Source organism: Camelus bactrianus, chromosome 1 (assembly GCF_048773025.1).
Source record: "Camelus bactrianus isolate YW-2024 breed Bactrian camel chromosome 1, ASM4877302v1, whole genome shotgun sequence".
NCBI classification, from domain to species: domain Eukaryota; kingdom Metazoa; phylum Chordata; class Mammalia; order Artiodactyla; family Camelidae; genus Camelus; species Camelus bactrianus.
This window is the reverse complement of record NC_133539.1, coordinates 71,760,583-71,786,107: the sequence shown is the minus strand read 5'-3', so window position 1 is coordinate 71,786,107 and position 25,525 is coordinate 71,760,583. Positions and strand designations below refer to the sequence as shown.

At 42.5% G+C, this 25,525-nt stretch overlaps 1 long non-coding RNA gene and 1 pseudogene across 1 annotated transcript; one reads left to right on the top strand and one right to left on the bottom strand.

Annotated features, from left to right (window-relative positions):
- Positions 1-6,021: 6,021 nt before the first annotated feature.
- LOC141577943 (large ribosomal subunit protein eL21-like) lies at positions 6,022-8,783 on the top strand (annotated as a pseudogene).
- An 11,326-nt stretch (positions 8,784-20,109) lies between these two features.
- LOC141578135 (uncharacterized) lies at positions 20,110-24,201 on the bottom strand. Its single transcript, XR_012508097.1, has 2 exons — positions 23,393-24,201; positions 20,110-22,427 (listed from the first exon to the last, which is right to left on the bottom strand). It is a non-coding gene; the product is annotated as an uncharacterized LOC141578135 (long non-coding RNA).
- Between the last annotated feature and the right edge of the window lie 1,324 nt (positions 24,202-25,525).

Sequence of the window (25,525 nt, the reverse complement as noted above, 5' to 3'; positions counted from 1 at the left end):
ACTGAGAAAACAATCTGATTATATCTTACTAGGCTCCCTGACTTTACAATGCTTGTAAGGAATAGATTCTGTCCCCAAACAAATGGGCAGCTGCACTTAAGGAAAATCTCTATTCCTAAGGCCACGTATTGCCCCTTCTGACTCCAGTCAGCTCTCTTCTCTAACACAAATTATAGTGAAAGAAACAAGTCTTAAGTCAGCTACAGAGGAAGAGCCACCGTTCCCTCTTGTTAACTTATTGCTACTAGAACTACCACCAATGCATATACTGAGCATCAGCTATGTTCCTGAAACTGTGAGCGGCACTATGTGAATTCTCACGCACTTCATCTTCCCACTGATCCAGTGAAGTACTTTGCTCTCCACTTTAGAGACATGAAAACAGAAAAGATCACATAATTGCAGCACAGTATATCAGTGTCACACCTATACGCCCTCAGCCCGTCCTAGAGGTCACCTACAGACAATTCCCATACACCCAAAGCAGCACTCTGCCTGACAGCATTCCCAGCTGCAAGAGGATGCCAGCTCACCAGAACCACTGTCAGGGTGGTAAGATTCTTGTTATGGAAGTAAGGATGTTTACTGAAGACTTCGGAATTACAAAGCAATAAGAAGAGTTCAGGATGCCATTTCTCAGAAAGACTTAGTGTTGGGGTTTTTTTTAACAAATAATACTAGCCATCTTCAATGGCACCACCTCCATGAAGCTTTCCCTCATCCCCTCAGCTGTATATTCTCTCTCACTTCCCTATATTTTTATGTCTTCTAAGACATGATTAAATATTTCTTGAGGATATGGATCTGAGATTGTTTTCTAGATCATACAATCTTTGAGAGAAGGGATTTGTCTCCCATTTGTAGGGTGACAGTCTATCCTATTTTGCTGTACTGAGGAGTTTCCCAGGATACCAGACTTTCTGGGTTAAAACTGGAACAGTCCTGGAAAAACTCAGACAATTTAGTCACCCTATCTTTATGCCCCCCAGCATGCCAAACACCTTGCCTATCATAGGCATTTGATAACATTTTCCCAATCAATGTTGGAAAAGAGAAATTAGTAACGTTTTTCTTTGATTGGCAGTGAAGGTGGTCCTGTCTCCCTTCATTTCATTCCTGCCCCATTCTTTCACGCCTACATTTCTGTTTCTTAGATATTTATCTAGCATCCTCTGAGCTAGACTCTGGATGTATTGAGACCTCTGAACAGGTCACAGGTGGTTTCTGCCCTCTCAGTATTGGAAAATAATCACCCATGAATATTTTCATGTGACTGTATGGTCTGGGCTTTCTGAGCAAAGAGCACTGGCACACTTAGCTAAAGGGAACTGAATTAAAAACATGCCTCAAGAGTTAGAGACAGTGCATTGCTCCAGGGAGATTTAGGTACTTGCTTCCTCCTGAAGCCATTTGCTTATACTGCATGGTAGTAAAGGAGAAGTGCAGACTGTCCACTCCTCTCCCCAGAGGGGATTGGTTTACATTCCAGAATAATAATCAGTGCCTCTCTCTCTCTCTCTCCCTCTCTCTGCAGGAGAGAATGGGCCAATGTGCCAGCTGCCCTATATGAGCTCTTAGTCTCATAACTTTGGGGTTACTCTCCTGTGGTGCAACCCCCATTGCACTCTCAGGGTAACAGCAGGCTCTCACTGCATTACCCATAGGGATTGATTGGGATGCAGGAAACTAGTAAGAAGATGGTCTGTAATAAATTATCTTTTCTCTGATTCAGATAATTTGTGTTTCCTCTCAGAAAAAAAGATTTAAATATATATATATACACACATATCTAACATGCAGTTCATTTTAACCTAATTTCTCCAGGGCGAGGAGCAAGAGCTGTAGGAGGGTGGAATAGCAGAGAGAACAAAGTAAGATTTGCTTCAGGGTCTTGGACCCCGTACTTTCCTCTCTGCCTGCAAAATGCCTACTCATCCTTCATGATAAATGTGCCTCCTGCCTCCATATAGCGTCCTCAACACACCTCACTTATTATAGACCCTGCCTGGGTACACGCTGCACCACCAATGCGGCTGTGGATGTGCTAGGTTCGTTATCTGACCACTCAACTGTCTCCCCCAGGAAGCCGTGAGCTCAGCGAGGGCAGGGGCTATGCCCCCATCTTAAACCCCAGAGCCTGGCACAAGCCTGATTACATAGGATTCAATCAAGAAATACGGGATGGTAGATGGATTTCACGGTTGGATGAAAGAAAAAATCAAAACCGTGAGAAGGTGAGGAAACCTGTTGCTGGCATCAGGGGAGGGGCTCTGCCTCGGTGGCCAGTAACTCTCGTATGAGGAGGTTCTGAGTGGCTGAGGTCATGTGTGAACTGATTGGGAGGACATTTACAAGGAGAACTTACAGGAAAGAAAAGGGTTAGGGCAAAGGCTTTCCAAGGGAAAGAAACAGCATATGTACAAAGAGGTGTAAAAGACACAGCGTATTTGGAGTACTCAAACCATTAGGTACAACAAGGGAATAAGGTGTGTGAGTGGGAGGAGGTTGAAAAGGGGGTACCACAGTAAGAGACCAGGCCAGTGAGAGGATTTGGCTCCATTCCCACCGGTAATGATGCTGAAACTGGAGCATGCTTCAGCATGACCTGGGCCCCAGACTTTCTGCTTTGGTGGGTCTGGGGTGGGGCCTGAGAATTTGCATTTCTAACAAGTTCCCATGTGATACTGATGCTGTGGTCCCAGATCATTCTTTGAGAATCTGTTATATACGAATGTTACATATGAACTGTTATATACGAATGTCAGAGGCTCTGGCAAAGTTTAATGAAGAGAAGGAGAAGGACTCTCATACGGGATTTAAAAGGCCAACAGGCAGAAGCTAGAGGACACCTCCAGTGAATCAGAGTCAAAAGGAAGGCATAACAGGCAAGCCCAATAGGAAGAATTCCCAAATCCTGAGAGCCATCCCAGGCTGGCCTGTAACTACCTCAAGCAAGAGATCAAGAAACAAACCCAGATAATTAAATGACTTGCCCAAAATCATGCAGCTGGTTAGTAGCTGAAACGGGACTACAGCTCAGGACTTGCAGCTCCTGAGTCAACACCTTAACCACCGCCCCAGGGTGAGGTAACACGAACAGGACTTCATTTGTGTCTTACCTGTAAGTGGGAGGTAGCTGGAAATCCATCCATACCTCAGATAAGAGTAGCTTTGCCTTCCGTCCTGTGCCCTCCTTCTGAAGGCCCAGAGGACAGAACCTGCAGCTTCTCCCTCAGGTCAGGGTTCACCTGGTATTCCTGGCTCGCGGTGGAGTGCTCTAGTCTCTCCCCTGCCCATCCCGCAGACACTGCTGGCCTGGTCTCTCCCCACTGCCCAATTCAAGGCTGCTCAACACTCCTAGGCTCCTGCTCATCAAATGGCCAGCACTGGGCCCCTCAGGCCAACTCCTCTAGACAACCATGTCCCAGCATAATAGTAACAAAAGATAAATGCTTTCATAGAGAACAATGAGCTGGGGGACTGCTTGAGTCAGAAACAGAGTTGGAAAATTGCTTGAGAAAGAGCACAAGGCTAATCTAAATGCAGAGCCCAGAAACCAAAATCTCTGAGTGCAGGGCCAAGGCCAGAGCCAACTCCTCCATAATTGAAGAGGATTCTTTTTAAAAGATCTCAGTCAAGGCTTTATTTTCTCTTACAAATTCCACATACAGCACACACTTTACGTGGCATAACTTTACATGTTTTGTCAATATAACAAAAGGCTTGTCATATATGGGTTATAGTTTTTCAAAACTTTCCATTCAGGGCCACCTAGCCTGGTCCTTGAGCATTACCATGGACGGTCCTCGCAGATCTGAACTTAAGGAAGGCCAGGTGTTCCCAAGGCCCCCTCCAGGCTGTTCCAACCAATCTCTCTCTGAAACAATGTCCACAAAATAAGGAGTCAAAATTTGGAAGTGCCTTCTTAAAGGCAGCTGTGAGGCCAATCAAACATGCAAGCCCTTAGGTGGTCCCAAGGGCTAATGGAGGCAACTGATGGCAAAAGCTTAGACTGACTCTCAACAAATGATAAAATCAAGAAAGTTTGTTCTTAATAAATCGCCCCACAGCCGCAATATTTCTTTCTATCTTTTTTACTTTTTTAATTGAAGTATGATTGATTTACAATATTATATTAGTTTCAGGTGTATAACATAATGATTCAATGTTATTATATACATTATATTCCATTTAAAGCTATTATAAAATAATGGCTATGTTTCCTTGTGCTGTATAACATGTCCTTGTTGCCTATCTATTTTATACAAAATAGTTTGTACCTCTTAATCCTGTACCCTTATCTTGCCCCTCCCTCCCTCCCTCTCCCCACTGGTAACCACTAGTTTATTATCCCTAACTGTGAGTCTGTTTCTGTTTTGTTATATTCATTCATTTTATTTTTTAGGTTCCACAGGTAAGTTATATCATAGAGTATTTGTCTTTGTCTAATGTATTTCATTCACTAAGCATAATACCCTCTAGGTCCATCCATGTTGTTCCAAATGGCAGAATTTCATTCTTTTTTATGACTGAGTAATATTCCATGGTGTATAAATATATATGCCACATCTTCTTTATCTGTTCCTCTGTTGATGGGCACCTAGGCTTCTTCCATATCTTGGCTATTAAAAACAATACTGCTTTGAACATTAGGGTGCATGTACTTTTTAAATTAGTATTTTTATTTTCTTCAAATATATATCCAGGAGTGGAATTGCTGGATCATATCATAGTTCTATTTTTAGTTTTTAGCAGAACCTTCATACTGTTTTCCATATTGGCTGCACCAATTTACATTCCTACCAACAGTATACTAAGGTTCCCTTTTCTCCACATCCTTGCCAGCATGTGTCTTTTGATGATAGCCATTCTGACAGATGTGAGGTAATAGCTTATTGTGGTTTTGATTTGCATTTCTCTGATGATTTGTGATGTTTCACATGCCTATTGGCCATCTGTATATCTTCTTTGGAAAAATGTCTATTCAGGTCAACTTTTTAATTGGGTTGTTTTTCTGATATTATGTTGTATAAGCTGTTTATATATTTTGGATGTTAACCCTTCATAGGTAATAAAATTTGCAAATATTGTCTCCCATTCCATAGGTTGTCTTTTAATTTTGTTGATGGTTTTCCCTGCTGTGCAAAAGCTTTTAAGTTTAATTATTTCCCATTTGCTTATTTCTATTTCTTTTTTTAAAGATAACTTTTGTTAGGTGTTTTTCTGATTATAAAACAATAATAAATCACCTTGTTGAAAACTTGAAAAATTCAGAAAAGAATCAAAGTTAACATTTGGTACACTGGAATAGATTCATATTGATTCAAGAGATTGAACTGCACACATTTCTTCCCAACTTCAAGTTCAATGATACCATATTGGCTGAAATTGGCCACGAGGGAGCATTTATACCACAGAAATGATAAATGCTACAAATCAGAGCTTTTTTTTTTTAACCAGCACACAAGTAATACACCACATTCACCTTTACACTTTTTAGGTCCTGAGGCTGACTTGAGCCTGTACCACCCTCCCACTCCACTTTAGGCTGTACTATTGGATTGCAGGGAAGTTCTGGCTAAAACCTCTTTTTCTCAAGGTAGCTTAATTGAGCCCCTGTTCCTTACATCTAAACAGGCATCACTGGAGCAGAGACAGAGCAGTATCAGGGCACTTCTTCATATAACCACACACTAGCCAGCATCCCGCCCTTCTTCCACAGACCCCACTCCAGATACTTGCTATGGAAGCCAGATCTTCAGCCCAAACTGGCACCTTCAAGCTTCAATACCTGCCCTGAGGGCAAATCCAGTTTTCTCCTAAAGGGAATTTCCCAATAGACACTGAATTTTTTAAATTGAAGTATAGTTTGCTGTAGGGTCTGGTGGGCCGATACATGGGTGATAAAAAGAATTTACCAGAGACAAAGGAGGGAGATAGAAAAGATGTTTATTGAGTACACTGTTATAGGCGACTGCAGGCCACAGATGAGAGGTGTCTGTGTGCTCTGAGGGTCGGTTGCTGAGGTCTTTTATAAGGAAGGGTGACCTTTTGCTGCCTGTGCTGACATGACCTCAGGCACAAAGGGGTCACAGGGTGCCTGATCAGCTTGTGCACAGTTCTCTGATTGGTTGATATTGAGGTGACTGAGGATGGAGGGGGGTCGTGAAAGGGTAGGGATTTATGACTCTGGTAGGGGGTTGTGACCAGTCCTGGTGGCTAGGCTTCTGGTCAATGTAAGGCTGATCATTGTCCAGAGTAGTTAGTTCAGCTAAGGTAGGTAGATATTAAGAAAAGAATGTTCTTTGTTATCTTTAAAGGTCAGCCACTGGATGCTTGAGGGGCCTCAGAGCAGGAATCTGCCAGATGTCTGTGGACCCCACATAGGTGATTTATAATGTTGTGTTAGTTTCAGGTGTACAACAAAGTGATTCAGTTTTTTAATATATATATATATTTTAATAAATATATTATATAAAATATATTATATATATATTTATGTAACTCTATTCTCTGTCAGATTCTTTTCTGTTATAGCTTATTACAAGATATTGAATATAGTCCCCTTTGCTATACAATAGGCCCTTGTTATTTATCTATTTTATATTTAATAGTGTGCATATGTTAATCCCAAACTCCCAATTTATCCATTCTCCCCTTTCTCCCTTTAGTAACCATAAGTTTGTTTTCTATGTTTGTGAGTCTACTTCTGTTTTGTAAATAAGTTCATTTGTATCATTTTATTAGATTCCACACCTAAGTGATATCATATGATATTAGTCTTTCTCTGTCTGACTTACTTCACAAAGTATGACAGTCTCCATGTCCATCCATGTTGCTACCAATGGCATTATTTCATTCCTTTTTATGGCAGAGTAATATTCCATTGTATATATGTACCACAGCTTCTTTACCTATTCTTCTGTTGATGGACATTTAGGTTGCTTCCATGTCTTGGCTATTGTAAATAGTGCTTCTATAAACATTGGGGTGCATATATCTTTTTGAATTAGAGTTTTCTCCAGATATATGCCCAGGAGTGGGATTGCTGGATCATATGGTAACTCTATTTTTAGTTTTTTAAGGAACCTCCATACTGTCCTCTATAGTAGCTGCACCAATTGACATTCCCACCAACAGTGTAGGAGGGTTTCTTTTTCTCCACATCCATTCCAGCATTTATTATTGTAGACTTTTGGTGATGGCCATTCTGACCTGTGTGAGGTGATAGCTCATGGTAGTCTAATTTGCATTTCTCTAATAACTAGCAATGTTGAGCATCTTTTCATTGTGCCTGTTGGCCATCTGGATGTCTTCTTTGGAGAAATGTCTATTTGGATCTTCTGCTTATTTTTTTTGATTGAGTTGTTTTGTTTTGTTTTGTTTGATATTGAGCTGTATGAGCTGTTTGTATATTTTGGAAGTTAATCCTTTGTCAGTTGCATCATTTGCAAATATTTCCTCCCATTCTATAGGTTGTCTTTTTGTTTTGTTGATGATTTCCTCAGCTGTAGACACTGAATTTTGAACAATTTAGTCCCAAGTAGTCTCTCACTCCTTATCTCATTAGACTTCGTGTCCCAGTTTGCCTCTTGATCAGGCTTGCTCAAGGTATTACAGGATTCTTTTGGGGGGTGGGGCTGGAACTGCCATCTTCCAGTAATTTGATAAATGACCAACACAAAGGGAAAGAGGAGAGACACCCACTGTATGTTCTCTAAGGCTTTTAGAAAACATGGAATTGTTCTTCAGCCACATCCGTGTGAATCTACAACAAAGGTGATGTTGTAGACATTGTGTTCAAAAAGGAATTCCCCACAAATGTTCCCATAGCAAAACTGAGAGACTTTAGTGTCACCCAGCCTACTGTTGGCATTGCGGTAAACAAACAAGTTAAAGGTAAGATTCTTGCCAAGAGAACTAATGTACGTACTGAGACTATTCAGCCCTCTAAGAGCCAAGATGGCTTCCTGAAACGTGTGAAGGAAAACGATCAGAAAAAGAAGGAAGCCAAGAGAAAAGTACTTGGGTTCAACTGAAGCACCAGCCTGCTCCCCCCAGGGAAGCACACTTTGTGAGAATTAGTGGAAAGGAGCCTGGGCTGCTAGAACCCACTCCCTATGAAGTCATGGCATAATAGGTATTTAAAAAAAAAAAAAAAGACTTCTGGACTGTGAAAAAATATATATTAAGGGCTCCGGTGGCAGCCCTCAGGTTTGGAGTTCATGGAGGAACGTTAGCCCTGGGAAGAAGTCAGAGGAACAAGGCAAAACTCCAGCCCTGGAGGAACAGCAATACCAACCATGGCACTCAGAGGACTGAGGCCTGGAGATGGGCATAAGGTTAAAGCAAGGGCAGTTGTTTATAGTTCATGGAAAGGCTTTTAAAAAACAAATCAATGCCTCAGTTTCTCTATCTGTAAATTGGAGATAATAACAGTACCTACCTTGATGTGTTGTGAAGAGAGGGAAATGAGTTACTACATGTGACCCCTTTAGCACAATGCCTGGCATACAGTAAGCACTATTGCAAGCATTTTGCTATTATTATTCGACCCTTTCTGTAGAAAAGAAAGTATGTGCATTTCATTCTAAATCTGGCTTCTGGCTCCAGACCAGAAAACTCCTTCAGTACAATGGCCTTTGTTACCATCCACAGGCTGTTTATTGTCCCCACGCTATCTTGGATCCTTTCCATGTACTCAGAGCAAAGGGACCTACAGACCACCGGGGAAATAAACATTCCTGTCCCTCCACCCTGTGCATCAGAAATATTATTCTACCTATAAGTATTTATTCATCTGGGAATTTCTTCCCTGAAGTAACCCAGATTAGAGAGGTAATTTGAAAACACATTATTTCAAACATAAATATATATATATATTACATCTAGAATACGAAAATACAGTCTTTTCAAATATATATTGTATATTAGTTATAAACATATTAATATGGTATAGATGATACTATTACTGTGAAGAGCATCATTGTTGAGATGTCACTGGGAGAAGCATTCTGTGTGCTTTATCTCATCTTATTGCCCTTTATCCTGATAATTTGATAAAATAGGTTGCCTTCCACTTTTTTACAGCTAAGGAAACTGAGGCTCAAAACTGAATTTGGATGCTTTGTTCCAGGTAACACAGGCGGTACTAGGTAAGATATATAGCCTCTGATTTGCCCAATACCCTATTCTAATGGGAAGTTCCCAGCGCACCTGCCTTGTTGCCCAGAAAGCCATTTTTGGTACTACATGACTCTGCTGCTCCCCCTTGTTACTGACTAGCGTGGATGCCCCCACCCAAAGACAGCCAAGTGTGTACCAAGATTAGTTCAAGGACACATACAGCTGACTCAAAAGGGTCAGATGAGGACAGTTAGAGACGTTCTCTCTCATTTGAAATAAGAAACACAGAGTCTGCCATTTGAGAGAAGAAATAAGAGGCAGAAAGATGTATCAAGAGATAGTGTAAGGACCATGCCAAGTTAAAGCCATTTGGAGGCCAAACTTCTGAAAAGCATAAACTGTAAGAAGGCAGAGGGAGTTGGAAGGTTAAAGAGGAGGCTGAAGCTGACGTGTAGAGAGTAGTCGAGACAGGTCACCCTGAGACGCGGGCAGGGCCTGGGGGGCTCCTGTTGCTGACATCCTGAGGTCACTCTGAATCTAGGTCTGCCTTGTAGCTCTATTTACAGCTCTGCTCTTAGATTTCAAAAGCCTTCTGCCTAGATCCCACTTTTCTTGAAGTAGCTTGATTGAGACTTTCTTCATTACATCCCAATGGGTCTCCCTGGAACAGAAGCAGGACAGTGTTGTGAAGCTTATCTGTCTGACCTCTGCACACTAACCACTGCACTGCCCTTCCTCCGCAGACCAAGGGTATTGCCAGGTGCAGACATGGGCCCTGAAAAAAGATCAGAAACCATAGCTGCAGCAGTACTAATTCAGATTTTCTGTTTATACCCAACCCTAGAGTGGATTTTCCACATGAAAAGTTAAAGAGTAAATTGGAAACAGCAAAAATTAGAAAGAGTGCATTTTGTCAGTAAAAACAGCCTCAAAACGTTTGCTTATTGCTAACTGCAGGGGAAAGCCATAAAGCAGTAAGTACAGCATGTTTCTATTTTTGCAGACATGAGTGTATATGAAAATAGATAGAAGACCAGAAGGAAAGGCATTCATTTATTCATCAAATGTTTCATGAGTATGTTCTCAGGATACAATGGTAGGCAAAAGGTGACACAGTCCCTACCCTCAGGGAGCTTTCAGTCTAGTGAGGGAGACCAGCACACACACTGCAATCGTTCTAAGTGCTATGAGGGAGATGCCCTTGGTGGAGAAGCTTTATCAGGGGCAATGTGACCTGGTCAGAGAGATCAGCGAGGGCTTCTCTGCTGACTGAGCTGTGATGGATAAGCATGCAATACCTGCATGAAGAGCTGCCCAGGCAGAGGCTACAGCATAGGCACAGCCCAGGGAGGAGGGACCACAGCAAGTATAAGGAACCGGAAGGAGGCCATGTGGTTGGAGTAAAAATAGTTGGCAGAGAATGGTGTGGAATGGGGCTGGAGAGGTAGGTAGGGCCAGATCATACAGGATCTTATAGGCCACGTTAAGGAGTTTTGTCTTTATCTCAGAGGAACTCGGGGAGAAGTGGGGGTGGTGTATGTAACATATGATCAGATTTCACTTTGAAAATATCTGTCTCTGTATTACTAGGGGCCAGCATAGATGAGCAGGAAGAAAAGGGGTCTAGTGAGGAATCTCTTACAGTAATGCACATGGCATAAGATGGCAACATGGACTGGGAAAGAAGACTGGGGACAGAAACAAGCTGTTTGAGGCATATATGAAAGTTAAAATTAATAGGATTTGGTGATGGATTGGATATGGAGTGTAAAGAAAAGGAAATTTTCAAGAATGGCTTAGCTTTCTAGTATGAATAGCTAGATAAATGGAGTTGTCAACACTAATATGGGAAACACTGGGAAAGGAACAGGCTTAGGGGAGAAGAGTATGAGTTTATTCTTAGTCATGCTGAGTCTGAAGAATCTGAGACATTGGAGATGCACTATCAGGTGAGATATTTGATACACTGTCTAGAGTTCAAAGGAGAAGTTTGGGTTGGAGGTATAAACTGATGTACAAAAAAATTGACTGTGGTTATTTCTGGATGATAAGCTTCTGTGTGTCTTTTGTTTTAGTCTTTGTGCTGTTCAGTTTTTCCCAAGTTTTCAGCAATAAACAATATTTTTTTTTCTAAGTAGAGTCTAAAAAAAGAATAAAATGTTCTCTGTGCAAGTAGCAGTGGGGAGCATTCTACTTCTTGGAGCTGGAATTCATGACCTCAGCAGCAGTGTCCCTAGAATGGGGTTTAGTGCTAATATCTCTTTGGCAATGCCATGTTTCTTTCACAGGCATTTACGCAGATGTAGGCATCTTCCAAATTGTAACTTGGTGTCCTGAGAAGACCTGTGCGACAGGAGGAGGCCCGCTGTGTAGATGGATGGTCAAGTTTGGGATCCAGGTGTCTCCCTGACAATTGAGGTATTTTAAAGGGCCCAAAAAACAGCAATATTTCCCCCCTTATCCTGGAGATGAACCAGTTGTGAAGTAAAACAAAAGAGTTAGGAGATGAGGACCAAATACATGAGGACTAGCTCTGTTGGGGAGTCAGACTGTATAATCAGCAGGTTATCCACCCAGTCATGGCAACACTAAACCAAGGCCGGCCCCCACCTTCACCTTACCCCAGAATTGCAAAGTAGGAAACCAAAGGAAGAGGAGAGGAAGAAGCTGTGCCACACACCCTGTTTCTACTTCCTCACTCACCATTTTCTCTGAGGCAGGATGACGAGGGATGAAAGGATGCAGGGAAGGTGGGAGAGTAAGGCTAATGCAAGGTGACATCAGACGTAGGAGGCACATTCATACTCACCAACACCACCGATGAGTTAATGTATTCAGCTTCAGGTTCTAAATCAAAATAGTTATGTTCCACCACATACAAGACAGTTATGTTTCCCATGTACTCTTGGGTAGACTCTGAGTCCCTGGTGACTGGCAACAAGTCAACACTAGCTGATTTTTAGCAGAAATTGAATTTGTTAGCACAACATTGGGTGTATAATTCTGGTTTGGATTCTGGTTTTAAAAAGAAAAACAACACCCATATTCAGAGCAGCATTATTCGTAATAGTCAAAAGGTGGAAGCAACCTAAAGATCCATTGACAGATGGATGAATAAATAAAATGTGATATTGACATAGAATGGAACATTATTCTGCCTTAAGAATGAAGGAAATCTTGTCATATGTTACAACATGGATGAACTTTGAGGAGATTATGCTAAGTGAAATAAGCCAGTTACAAAAAGACGAATGCTGCATGATTCCACGTACATAAAGTACCTAAAGCAGTCAAACTCATAGAGACAGACAGTAGAACAATGGTTGCCAGGGCCTGGGAAAAGGGACTTGGGGAGTTAGTGTTTCCTGGGTTTTAGTTTTTAATTTTGCAAGAAGAGAAGAAGAGTTCTGGAGATTAGTTGCACAACAATGTGAATAGACTTAAAATTTTTGAACTCTACATTTTAAAATTGTCGATTAACATGGTTAAAAAACAGCAGCAGCAACAATAAAAACAGCTAAAGAAAGGAGGGGTTTTTTCCCCCTAGCTTTAACATATTGGGAATATTGGGCACAGGGCATTCCAGAGTTCCAAAAGTATTAACATCCAATGTCACATGTTTCAAAACTATCCTTAGATGAAATGGTATTGAATATAGACTTAGGTTTAAAATATAAAATTAATCAAAGTTGAGTCTTGGGATATTTAAAATAATCTGACATTTTCTTTTTTTTTTTTAAATGGAGGTACTGGGGATTGGACCCAGGATCTCACGGATGCTAAGCACGCATTCTACCCTGAGCTATACATCCCCTAGACATTTTCAATTTATGTGTGAATTCACTTAGCACAAAAGTGATATTAAAGGTTTTATTACATTGCCTAAAAATTAGCTATAAAGGACATTTTAAGGAAAATCTGGACATGAACTATATTCAGTGATATTATATCAAGGTTAAATTTTTGCATGTGATTATGGCATTGTGATTATGTAGGAGAATGTCTTTGTTCTCAGGAGATACATGCCCTTTGAGGGGTAGAGAATCACCTACTTTCAAATGGTTCAGCAAAAGAAAATGTTTTATATACAGAGAAAGATAAAGCAAAGGGTATGTACAAGCTCATTACACTATACTTTTATATTGTAAATTTAAAATGTTTGGAGGAATGTATAGGGAGCACAAAATCTGCAGCTTGGATGGAGAACAAGGCTTGAAAGGTGCAGCAAAGAACAGGCTCAGAATCACTCTGAAAGATCACCACTTTCCTCGTGCCCAAGTTAAGATGCTGTAGCTTGCTCCACAGACACTTGGCACAGGCCGGTGGATGCCACTGACAGAGCTTCCCCATGGACTCAGTCTTACAACAACCTCCCAAATGAGTAAATAAATCCGGCAGAGATGGTCGCCTCCGTGTGTACCATTAGATTAAAGAGTGAACCTGATCAGCTGGGGATAAGACAAAATCATAGCGTGGGGTCAGGAGTTGGGGAACAGGGACTTCCAATCAATCTCATTTTGAAACAGATAGGTGGCTTTCTCACCCTTAAGATACTTCATCCAAGACCAAAAAAAAAAAAAAAAGTGATCCAGTCTGTTCGACATTTCGAGCTACAGATTTCCAATATACTTTTAGATGAGAGATGAAAAACAAGGAACACATTGGGTTAATGAAGCCTACTTTTTCCATATCTCCATTTCAAGGGAAGTTTTCCAGTTTATCTGTGGGAGTATCATTTACATTATCCAGAGATTCCTGAATTAACCTAAATTCTTTTAAACCAGATATGATTCAGTAGCTCTGATCTTTTATGATTCTTAAAAAATATGTAGGAACTTTTCAACACATACTGAAGGCATTCAGGAAGGACTATTAGATAATCCCCAGTTTGCTGCTCAGAATTGTGGCTGTAATAAATGAGAAGATAAAATATTATTAAAAGGTGCTGTGTATAACCAATAGTCTATCCACAACACAGTTAATCATCATACTAATCCTTCCAGAAACATTATGGCAGGAGATCCTGAGGAAGCTAGCACTCAACAGTAGAAGTCCCTGCTCACTTCTCCAACTCACATCGCCACTGTGCAAATTGCTTCCTTCAGTATGGTGTGTGGAAAGGTAATGGTGACTATTACTAACTGATTCAAACTGGGGACTGGAAAACTTAGTCGTCACTTTCTCATAGGGACAACTGGGATTTGAGTTCTTATACCTGGAGAAAGGGTCCTAGTGTGAAGAGAGCCAGGAGATTGGTAGCCCCATTCTAAGAGTCTAAGGGCTTTGCTTGAGCAAGAAAACAGAAGACCACTGGAAAGGGCCAAACTCTAGAGTCAGAAAGACCTGAATTTTAATTCTAGTTACTGTATTTCCCACACTGTGATCTTGACAATTTGCTTGACTTTGCAGATCCTCGGGTTCATCATCTATAAAATGGGTTACCCATCTCATCACATTGCTGTGGTTATCAAATGAGGGATCATTATGTAAAGTCCTTGACATCGAACCTGACGTACCATAGTGCTAAATAAGTAACAACTATCATTAAATAGCAAAGAAGAGCAGAGACATAAATTCCCCCCAGACATGAGAACGATTTTGGCCACTGCCTGCCTGACTGACATGTAAATCATGTCTAACCCTCTCAAAATAGTCCGCCTTAACGGAAAGTCATTTCTTTGTCTGAAATCGACAAGTACACCCTTCTTGCTAGGCTGCCCCCTTTCCTGAGGGCTCCGTCCTGGGTCATCAATGGGCCCAAAATGACACTGATGATGGGGAGTTGAAACAGGCTCTTTTTCAAAATTTAAGTTTCACCAATGTTTACTGAAGGCCGAGCATGGGCCAGCCATGGTACTGAACACCAGGGGATGCAGAGGGGACTACATATTCCCCAGCCTTGCCTCAAGGAGCTCCCAGACCAAGGAGGCCAACATGAGAACAGAAAATCTCTGAATAGCATGTGGAACATGCAGGTTACTATGAGGAAATAAGATACTCTAAATTATATGAAACCTTTTAGATCCAATCTTTATATATCTTCAACATTTTATTCTGTTTCTTAGTTCATCAGTTCTTTTCCTTAACATTTAAACACTCAGCAAACATTCAAATGAGAAAACAAAATCCACCACTCTATTTGCTTCAAAAGTTTTCATCTTTGTCTCAATTGTACTAAATTTGTGAATTCTATGGTTCCTGTCCCTGGCATCAGAGGAGAAGTACCCAATATGGTCTGGAGAAGGCTTAGCCAGAAAGGATCTTTCTGTCACACTCTCTGTGAGGGTCACACTGGGGATGAGGGCTTTCATATGAATTTTGTGGGGACACAATTCAGTCCATAGCATTCCACCCTGAGGCCCCCAAATCCTTGTTCTTATTGCATGGAAAAACACATTCATTCCATCCCAACAGCCCCAAAAGTGTAAACTCATTCCAGCATCAGTTCTATAGTCCAAAGTCCAAACTCTCATCTAAATATCTGAATCAGATACAGGTGAGACCAGAGGTATGATTCGTCCTGAGGCAAAACTCCTCTCCAGCTGTGAACCTGTAAAACCAAAGTTATGTGCTTCCAAATAACAGTGGTGGGGCAGGCCTTTCCATTCCAAAAGGGAGAAATAGGAAAGAAAGAAGGGATGATAGATTCCAAGTAAGTACAAAACCCACCAAGGCAAATTCCATTAGATCTTAAGGCTTGAGAATAATCCTCTTTGGCTCGATGCCCAGTTTTCCAGACCCACTGGAGCAGCAGTATCACCTCTGCAGCTCGGCCAGGCCAGGGTCATGCTCCCAGGCCTCCAGTCATTTTACCGGAGAGGATTTAATATAGAGCATATTTAACTAGGTAAAAAAGAACCGTTAGCTAAGTAACTAAAACGGAAAAAAGAGAACACTAAGCTATCACAGAGGTAGCAGCAGCAGGAAGCAGTTCATAGGCTGGGGGAACCAAGGGAAGAGGTTGGGATTATTAAAATTTAGGAGTTTGGAGGAGAGTCCCAGTGGATTGAGACTCAGACTTCTGAGGAAGGCAGCAGTGCTTGTGTCTCTGCAGAGATGCCCTGAGGTTGGCTTTGCAGGTTGGTAAAACCTCAAACTGGACTGAACTGCATGTTATCTGCTAGGGCTGCCATAACAAAGCACCACAGCCTGGGTGACTTAGACAACCGAAATCTATCATCTCACAGTTCCGGAGGCTAGAAGCCAAAATCAAGGTGTTGGCAGGGTGGGTTCCTTCTGAGAGCTGTGAAGGAAGGGATCTGGTCAAGGCCTCTGTCCTTGCTTGTAGATGGCTGTCTTCTCCCTGTGTCCCTTCACATTGTTTTCCCTTTTATGCATATCTCAGTGTCTAATTTTCCTCTTCTTATAAGGACATCAGTCATATTGGATTAGGGCCCACCCTAATGACCTCATGTTAACTTGCTTGCCTCTGTAAAGACCCTATCTCCAAACAGAGTCACATTCTGAGGTACTGGGAGGTAGGACCACAGCGTATGAGTTCTAGGAGAACACAATTCAACCCGTAACAAACTGCTTCTGGAGTGAACTACCTCTGCAGGGGTGGACTAGCTGCGCTGCTGGATGCTGATGGCTGGGACAGGAAGCCAACAGAAATAAACCAGAAGCAAAGAGGAAAGAGTACGTCTCTTCTTCCACATCTAGCCCTGCAATCTTCCTCCAATGTCCATTATTGACAGAGCCTAAAAGGAAGCAGCTGGCCAAGGAAGAATGTGGTTTGCAGAGTCCCAGCCCCTGCATCACAAAGCAGGATATAAAAGAGTGTGTTTGAAGCTGAGAGACAGGAGTTTAATAATTGACACAGTGCTGAATAACTGTTACTTATGAATCACTAGCATCAGAACTTTTATTTTCATATTTCACACATTTTATAATATAATAAGGGCAAGTTACAGTGAAATATCTAATTGAACAAAAATACTGGCTATGCTGCTAAAGATGTACTGACGGCCAGTAGGCTAGAACATCACCGCGTTTTGGCTCATGCTCATTTGTCCACTGATACGCAGCAGTGTGTGGGCGGCCTTCAGAATTGAACTATAGAAGGCCAATGTGTAATATGTATGGTGTGAGAAAACAGAAAAATAGGAAGTCAATTTGTCAGCAGTGTTGTCTCCATTTTATAGCTCAGGAGATGAAAATCAGGAGGTCGTTTGCCCAAGGTCACACAGTGACAGCATGGATTTGAACTGGGGTCTGATTCTCTGTGCCTCCATTTCTTCATCAGCTAGATGAAGAGGACAGTACTCAGCGAACAGAGCTGCTTGAGAACTAAATAAGTTAATGTGTATAATGTGCTAAGACACAGATTGACGTGTAGCAAGAGCTCAACAAATGTTGGCCGAGTCTCGGGTTTTTCTATCAGCCCAGGCTGCCCTATTACATGCATTCATTGTTAAAACTTTACAGCATTTGGAGAATAGAACTGCAAAGAATAGAGATGGGGTTGGGAACAAAATTCTTTAAATTTTTTTTATCAGAATATATTTGCTATCCAATCTTTCTGTGGGCAATCATCCCTTTTGGACTCCCTGGAACTATGGACAAACTTCTATTGAGCACCAGCCACATGGTAATCACTGGAGATCTAACACTGAGACAGAGCTACACCTTCAAGTGTCTCGTCATCTACTTGAGGACTTAGACAAGCAATGATGACCCAGAAAAGGGCTGTGACGGAGGACATAGAGTGTGGGAGTCTGTAACAGGGAAATGATGTGGACCTGAGGAATTCAGGGAAAGCATTCATGGAGGAAGTCACATTTGAGTTGAAATCTGAAAGACAAGTAGGAGATTCGTAAGGATTTCAAACACAGGGGAGAACTTGAGGAAAAACCTAGAGGCAAGAGGGGGCAAGGAGTACTCAAAGAACTGAAGGAGGCTGATTATGGCATGGAAGTCGGGGTGGGCAACAGACAAAGCTGGCAAGACCCCCAGGACCTCTTCCTGAGGGCTGTGAGCCACAGGACCCTGGGCATTAACTGGATGATAGTGTAGGACCCCTGAAGAATTTTAAGCAAGTGAAGGACAGTTAGATGTGCGCTTTAAGATCAGCTCTGGATGCAGCACGGTTTGGAGTGAGGTGAGAGGAGAGGTGGGGAAGTCAGAAAGCTGCTACCTGCCAGCAAGCCAGATGAGAGATAACAGAGGTCTGAGATACAGATATGGTTCTGGGGATGGAGAAAAATGAATGGATTCAAGTAATATTCAAAAGGAGTGAGGGGCAAGAGGAAGAAGAAAAGAGAGAAATAAAGGAAGACATCCAAGTTTCTACTTTGGGCAACTGGATAGATGGTGACATCCTTTACCAGGATAGGGGGCACGGGAGGCAAAGTAGGTTTAAGGAGGAAGATGATGGGTTTAGGTTTAGCGTTAGGATGGAGTTTGACTGTACAAGGATCATCCAGCTGGAGATGACCCATAGGTAACTGGATTCTCTGTAAATTATCATGTCTTTTTTTTCCCCACCTCAACTGGTGAACCCAGTCCTCCCTCTCCAAGCAGCCAAGCTCTCTATGAACCAACCAATAAGTGCCTTGAGTACCACCTGCTATCTAGAGTATTATTAGCCTCTCATTTTAATAACCGATACATTTAAATTTTCCCCCCTCCAAAATTCATCCTTAGTAAGAACAGGATGTGGGTGTACCCAGCAGATAATTATGTATGTACTGTGAACTCTATTTAAAATGAAACCATTGTTAGTCAACTGATAGATTCTTTCAAAATTCAAATTGAATTTTCGCTCTTTATTTTGTTACCACCAACTAGGATAGAGGGTCCCATTTTTTGTAATGTCGTCCTATCTTATTATTCTTCCCAGAACTAAAAGCTAAGAAACAGAACACAAGTTATTTGAATTTTTATTCTTGAAAGGAAAATTCTAAGCTTCACAACATCAAATCAGATTTCTTAATCTGAGAATATGGCTGCTTAAGAATTGGAAAACGTGATGGTTAGAACATTTAAATAAGTGGATATGACTTTAAATTCAGAAATCCCTGTGTCTAAGACTCTTCAACAAATGTTGGCTTGCTTTGGGAGATATTTAAAATATTAAGATATTTAAGTGTAATACTGATTTCCTCTGCAGTGGGTCAAGTAACAGCTGCAGGGGAGGAAGTGGTGAAGTTTTTTCAGGTGGGAGCTGCTTTCCCCAGAAGAAGTGGACAGAACCTCTAGGGTACTACACCTCTGAAGACTGAGAGAATAGGAAAGCCATAGCCCACACAATCCAAAGAAACCATGTATGTTGAGAGGGATACAAAAAAAAGCCGCTTCCTCCAGGAAGCCTCCCCCCATTTCATTCAAGCTGGGTTAAATGTACCTCCCATTTGCTCACATAGAACCCTGGGAATTTCTGCCATGGCTCTTGACACCTATTATTGGAAACATCTATTCTAGTGCCCATTCCTTCACTACACCAGTGTGCAGTGTGAGGGCACAAACTGTCTTGGACATTTGCATCTCCCTAGTGTCAGACACAGTAGATACTCAATAAAATCTGTTAAGTAAAATAGCAAATGCTCTAGACACGTTTCTCAGGCAACTCTAACGTCAATAAAGACACTTGGATGCTTAGAGTTAAATAAGCATAAATATATAATTTATAAAATCTTATTGACTCTTAGCTTTGCCTCAAACACAATACCTAGCTCCCTGAAAAGTCCTTTTAAAGAAGAAATTGTTCTAGATGTGCTTCAAATAAAGGTAGTTTTCACTTGGTCAGCCACTATGTAATGTTTCCCTTTTCTCCTCTGCTCTGGCCACCTCCACGGGGCACCATTCACAAATCCTTCAATTCAAAATATTCACTGAGGGAATACTCTGTGGCAAACTTTGTGCTAAAGGCAGGATGTGCAGCATTAAACATGATAGAACCAGGCCATGCCCTCATGCAGCTTCCAGCCTAGTGTCCACTGGCACCTACCCACCTCCAAAACTCCAAAGACCCTGAGACTGTCATGTGGGAATAATACATTTTTATCTTTAATCTCTTGAAAATGTAATACATTGATAAGGCAAGCCTGTGCTAATTCAGGAATATCTGGAGGTTTGCCATCCAGAGGTAATTAACGCATCTGCGAAGGATTTTAATTTTCCTAAAGCAACTGAGAACAGGTCAATCCAAAGGGATCCATACTGAGGCACATCCACGTTTCCTGTGGCTTCCCTCAATGTGAGCACCTGCATCAGGATATCCGCCCTGACTGCCATCTCAGAGTAGCCAAGGGAGACAAAGATCCCATGCCGTGCAGCATCATTTGCTAAGGTCTTTCAGTTGCCTGCTTACAGGCCTCTCTGGTGTCAATTAAGGAAAGGCACTCCCTCTGGGCAGGCACATTAGAAAAAGGCATCCCTTCCTCCCCAGCAGATGTAGCCCCACTCAGGGGCACACAGCTGGGGAGTAGAGCTCAGCCAGGATTTCAGTCCCAACATACACCCTCAGCATAGTCTCATGCCAAAGCCCTGCTACCAACTCCCTGGTCCATGCACTGGGTGCAAAATACATTAGTGCTTTTACATTACATATGTTTAAATTAACATTCATAACTAAGGAAACCAGTTTTTCTGGGAAAATTACTGAACTAAATGGAAAGACTTTCCTGAAATCCCAGCAGCAGACACAGAAAATTTAAGCACAATTCAAACTCATTAAACTTTTTCCAAGATTACAACTTATTTCTGCCACAGAACTCAGTAACTCTTCAAAACCTGGGACTTCACTGAGCTGTGAGCAGTTCAGAAATGGAAAATAAGCAGAGTCTCCAGTTGTGGGTTTGGGACTAAAGCCCAGAACCTCCCTGGACAAATAGCAAGGCCAGTGTTCCCACAGCTCACCCAAGTCACATTGCTGAGGAAGTGCAGTCTGGTAGCCTTTGAGTCTCTCAGAGCTTCAATTCCCTGTAAGTCATTTTTCTCCAGCAACAAATCAACAAATCCCCTCATCATAGCCACTTATTATATGAAAGTAAGTCACTATCTCTACCTTTGGGTTCAACCATTTCCAAACGCCCATAAATTGGTTATAGTTCTAAGCACAGGCCTGAGGAAAATGTATAATCTTAATCATTTCCTCCATCACACTATTCAATGAACTTCACTTGAAAGGTGGCCTTCATGTGGGCTGGGGCAGCCCTGCTCCTTTAAGATCTAGACATGGCAGGTTCAAATCCCAATTCCAGGTCCTGTGGAAAGTCCTGGGCTCTCCCGAGGTTTCTGCAAATAGGGCAGGGCAGGAAGATGGTGCTGCAGCTCCTTCAGCTCTGGTTCTCAGCCTCCTTGGAATTCGGGCTCTCCATTCTGCCCCTGGGGTTGCTCCTTTATCCTGTCCTGGTGGGATTCCCCCTGGACCAGCTTTTTCACTTGTGACTCCAAGAAGCAACCGTGAAGATAAGGCTGCTGTGGGGAGATGTTACAGGGCTGCTCTACACAAGCAGATGAGGCTGTGGACAGCCTGTTCTCAGAGGTCCTCACATGCTCGGCACCGAGTATCTCCCACGACCCCCTCCTAGCCTGGGACATCCTGGCCTTGCTCGTGCCTCTCCCTCCTTGTCCTCTCCCCTTTCCAGGCACCGCCACCCCCAGGTCCTAATTCTTCTCACAATTTGAGATAAGCCATTCAGCCCCCTGTCCCAAGTTATCCCAGGCCCAACTTCAAATAAACCCTTCAGGAGGCTCAGCTGGACAAACAGGCCACACTACTGTTTCAGCAGAGGCCTTGACTTCATAGGTTTTTTCTTTAACAACATTCACCATCCTTGAAGACAGCTGTGGTTTCAAAGAGCCATTTTCTCTTTGCTTTTGCTTTTCTGATGAGTGGTGCAATGGAAATCAGGCACTTGAACCTCTTTCTTCAGCTTGATTAAACAGTGGAAACCTTTTCCCCCCATTCTATTGCAGGTGCCTAGTCTACGGTAAGAGCATTCAACTTTTCCAATCTTAGAATAAAGTCCCCAGACAACAAATTAGCAGGTGGTTTAGCCCTACTGGTTTATACTGCTAGCTTCTTAGGTTTAAAGACAGAAAGATTTGAGTTTAAAATCTGGGTCAGGCTAGGGCCCAAGGTCAGACAGGCCCTGTTTGATTAACGAGCTCTGTGTGAGGCAGCCGGTCTCGGGAACGCTGCCACACAGTGGTCACACCAGGCCAAGGGCCAGTCTTGCTTACTGTAGTGGCTTCTTTGGCTGACAGTTATTTTGCTGTTTCCTCTGATCCTTCTCTGCCATCCCTACTCACACATCAAAAGCAGAAAGGGGGCAGATTCTAGTTTTGTACATTCTCTGAAAAGATAAAAAGAAACTCTTAAAGTGTGTGCATGTGTGTGTGTGCATTCATTCATACACATACATCCACACATATATATTATATGCATATATGTGTGTTTGTGTATATACATTTTTTTCACAGACTCCTCGAGCTCATCATAGTAATAATTCAACCCTGACAGTATATTAGAATCACCTGAGAGCTTTTGAAAAGCGACTGATGCCTTGGCCCATCCCAGACCAACTGAATCATTCTCTCTGGAGATAGGGCCTGGGTACCAGAATTTTCGGAGTCCTTTCTAAACTCCCAAGGAGATTCTAATGTATAGCCAGGATTGAGAACTCCTTAGAGGTCTTCTAAGTGCAAGCTACTCAAGTCTGAATAGCAGAGCAGCATTGCCTGGGAGTCAGAATCTCAAGCCACACTCTAGAGCTACTGAGTCAGTATCTGCATTTCAACAAGATCCCAGGGAAACCATGTGTACGTTAGAGTTTGATGGATGAGGCCCCAAGAGACTAAGTGACTTCAGAGGTCATTCTGTTAACTGGAGACATAAATGGGACTGGAGCCCAGACCTCTTTTCTACTAGGCCCTTTATTTCCATTACATGATCATTTTTCAGAGTTAGCCAATAGTTAGGTATCCCTCAAAATGTGTATGATGTAGTCGTTCTTAAGTTTATCACAGCTATCTATGACTTCCCTCTGTTTTAAAAGAAAAGCATGAAATTTAAAAAACATTTAAGTTTAAGATTTGCAAGTGTTAGCCACTATAAAAAGAATAGATTTTTTAAAAGTTTCTTCTATATAGTACAGGGAACTATATTCAATATCTTGTAATAACCTTTAATGAAAAAGAATATGAAAACAAATATACATATGTATATGCATGACTGGGACATTGTGCTGTACACCAAAAATTGACACATTGTAACTGATTTTACTTCAATTAAAAAAAATTTAAGATTCTCAGAGGTTACCTTTTCTGCTGGAGGAGGACAAAGTGATTAGATGACATGACAAACAAATACTTAAGTAGGATATCGTGGATCAGCTGTGGAGAAAAGATGGCAGACATTTCACCAAACAATCCCACTTAATTTGTGGATCAGCAGGTTGCAGGAGCCACACGGAGGTTGACAAACAAGAGAGACTGCCTGCAATCCAGCAACTCTGTACCTTGTGACACATCAGAACTCAGCATGGGTAAGACACCAAGGCCTCCATCTTGCATCGCTGAAGAGCCTCTAAAAAGAGGGGAGGTTGCTTACAGACTTGCAAATGTCATAGGTTCCCTTTCATGTGAGGACATTTCACATTTCATTATCACAGATGAAGGAAACAAGCAAAAAAAATCCCACAGATCCATGTGAGACAAAGTTTTACAGTCAGGCCACCCAGCTATATCAGGAATTCCATTAATTCCTGCTCTAGCCCTAGGAAACTGCCAGATTCCCCTTTCACCAGGTTCCAGGCTTGCCCTCCCATCCACATACCCGGTGTAGTCACTTTAAGATCTCACACCCTCTCCCAGAATCACACAAGCCCCACAGGGAAGGATACTTCCTCATAAAATTGCGTTCACAGCCTTTGCTTTGAACTAGTCTCCTTGAGCCGTTCCTTATGCTTTATTCCGTTCCCATGATGCTGCTTGTTTGGGAGATGATTTGGATTCTCCACCCTGGTCACATGACCTCAGGCTGCTTCAGGCAAACAGCGCCACCCCCCCACCTCCACCATCTGACTGCCTGGGATTCTTGTGCCCTGGCCCCACTCCTGTAAGTAGAACATTCTTCAGTCCTGAGAATGGCGTCAGGCCACCAGGAATCCACAGGTCCAGGCCCAGGGGCACTTGCCACTCCCTGGTTCCCTCGTCCCGCCTCCTGAAAACTCCCAGCCACCAGGAATCCACAGGTCCAGGCCCAGGGGCACTTGCCACTCCCTGGTTCCCTCGTCCCGCCTCCTGAAAACTCCCAGCAGTACCTCACCCTGAGGCTACTGACTGAGCCCTGAGAAGAGACCTCAGCTGAGCCTGAGGCTGAGCACTAAGGGATGTGGCACTGCAGCACTGTCCCAGGACCACTCTTTGTCCTGATGCCTTTTCTGGGGCATTTTCTGGCAAATGAATGCAGCTGCTTAATTTCTCCATGCAGTTTGTGCTTCCATGGCTATGACCCTCAGGAGAGGCAGAATGAGTAGTGTTTTGGTTCCCTGCCTGATGAAAGTGATCCACATCCAAGGACACATTCCTTATGTGATATGTACCGCTTCTCCAGCTATCTGTGGCAGTAGGCAGCTCAAACAGCAGAAAACGCCACTGCTGATGGCAAGGATTACAACAAAGACACTCTGCAACTCAGAGGTCATGCTATCAGGGAAAACGCCCCACAAAGACATGCAGAAATTTTCTTCCAGCCCTTTGGATGCCTGTAATCATGAAGCCAGCTGGAAGCCAGGCCCGCTTTGGGGCAGCAGCTGTTACTGGGTAATTAAAGCCAGGCAAAATGCAGAGGGGGCCAGAAGGCTGACGTGAGATCAGGCAGGGTCAGGCAGGACATAGATCAGCTCAGGCCTGTAAAATACACATTAGCTGCGGACAGACAGGATGGCCCATCTCAACACTGTCAAAGGAGAGAAACTCTAACTGTAGGGATCTAACAAGGCTTCCTTCATAGAACACCGCCGCAGACCCAGTCTCTCACTCTCTTCTGCTGCGGGCTCCGTCGGGAAGGTTGAAGAGTCCGTGCTTCCTGTTATCAGATGATTTTACTAGCAGGAAACGAACTCTCTTTCCTCTTCTGTGGCATTTTGAATGGATGAATGGAGGGAAGGGTGAATGAATGAATGAATGATTGAATGAAAGAACAAGAAGTAGGAACAAGTGTATATCATAGATAGAGCCAGTAGCAAGGATTTAGTTTAAGGTCAGGATTTATCACCCTCCCCAAACTATCTGTGAAGACCACACTGACAGTTGAGTTTCCAATGAAGCTGAGGATATGATCTTCATGGTACCAACAGCAACTTTAATGATAACAGTAATCATTTGTCAGAGAGCTGCTGCTCTGCACCAAGCATTGTGTCATATGCTGTATCAGATAGGACTCTTGCGT